This window comes from Propithecus coquereli, unplaced genomic scaffold (genome assembly GCF_000956105.1).
Source record: "Propithecus coquereli isolate 6110/MARCELLA unplaced genomic scaffold, Pcoq_1.0 Scaffold542, whole genome shotgun sequence".
Taxonomy (NCBI): Eukaryota; Metazoa; Chordata; class Mammalia; order Primates; family Indriidae; genus Propithecus; species Propithecus coquereli.
Genome location: NW_012151308.1, coordinates 227,102 through 228,918, shown reverse-complemented (window position 1 = coordinate 228,918; position 1,817 = coordinate 227,102).

Here is a 1,817-nt window from a genome sequence, read left to right as displayed (position 1 = left end):
TAAAGATTATAGAATTAGTGTTTTATTTAGAATAAGTATATAAATAAAAAGTAAATGATGTTTGTATGAAGCAAAACATAAATTTCCTGAAGAAGTGATGTATAGAGTGCAAACTGGAGGAGAAGTGGATCCTGGTCAAACAAAGAGAGAGGAATACAGAGAAGTTGAGCAAAGATTCCCAGTTAGGAGATAAACAATAAGTTCAATAAATATATGAAAGTTCAGTGTGGCAATTTATAAGTTTATGCTGTTACTCATATACCACCCTTACCCCATTACATTTTACAAATGCTGACATGTATTTAAAGAAGCAGCTGTATATTTTAGTAGATTTAACTACACATTCTTTTCTACCTTTTGAACAGGGTGCTACATATTTTACACTTGACTTGGCAAATTAGATAGCCTGTCCTGACACCTAAAAATGTGTAGAAAATGAACTGGACAAATTCTAAGTGTAGAGTCAGGAAGAATATCCCAAAATCCCCAATGATGCTCTTTCTAAAAGAAGGCTGGAAGCTTCAATTTCCTCTGGCCTTTCGATCCTACCTCCCAGAGCATACGCATATTAACACCACCCTTTAGGGCCTTGTTAGAACTTTTCTAGTTCTAGTTCCCTAGATTACCTACACACCAACATTTTCCAATCAGTGTGGTCATTTATTTGCATGATAATTCTCAAAATAATATTTCAAATAATTCTCAAAAAAATCAAAATAATAGTTCTCAAAATGTATTTTATAAAAGGAGTTGTATAATATTCAAATTGAATACAACAGAATTGAATTTTAAGATTAAGAAGAAAAAGCATATTTAAAAGATTAGGGAGGGGCAGTTTATGATACGGAAATAGATGCCACACGTGTAGAATCCATTTGTAAATTTTATTTGCATATTAAGAGGCCAGAGAGATAAGATTAAAAACTAAAAGATGACATTGCTTAGTAGAGTGATGACTGTATATTTGTAGAAGCTTCATGTTTTAAGATGAATAGTAGAAATGCCGTTCTATCTGACAAACAGTTTTCCATATATCTCTTCTTGCTAGGAGATGAGAAAAGAAAAATGACTTTCTAGGTTCCAGAAGCCAGATATTTTGACATCTCTTATAAATTGATGTCTGGCATCTTTTATAAATTGCTTAAGAGTCTACATTCTAAAATCAAATAAAGATAGTTTTAATTAATCATGCATTTGCTTTACTCCAAATCTTCTCTAAGCCTATAAATATTAGAAGTTACATAATAAAATGCATTACTGTTTCAACAAGCCTTTTTCTAAATAAAAGTTGCTTCTAGATTGTGTCAATGATGGACTACAAAGCAAGCCACAGCATATGTAGGATGTGTTATAAACTGATGTTCATGAAAATTGTTCATTTTCCGTTCCAATTCCCAAAGCCAAGGTATGGCCTACCTTTACTTTTTTTTTTCTTTTCAGAACAATGAAACAAGGTATAATGATTATTTTGTGATTGAAATTCAAGTAAAGAAACATTACATTATGGAGAAGATAGTATGTAGAAGCAAGGGAAAAATCATGAGTAAAAAGAATATTAGAAGAAATGCTAATAAAATAAGAAAAAAAAGAACATGTCACACCCTTTCCAAGATTTTTCGTATTCAACAATTATTCACTGCTTACCTTACTACTTTTTGTGTTTGGCACTTACGAAACAAGCACATATAGCATGTTGATCATATCCTCAAGGCTTCCTGTCTAATCAGAAGATTGTGGGAGAAGTTTTGGTAGCACAGATCTCTCAGAAGGCTGTCAATCCATCCCATAGCCATTTTTCCATATGAGGCAAAAACTTG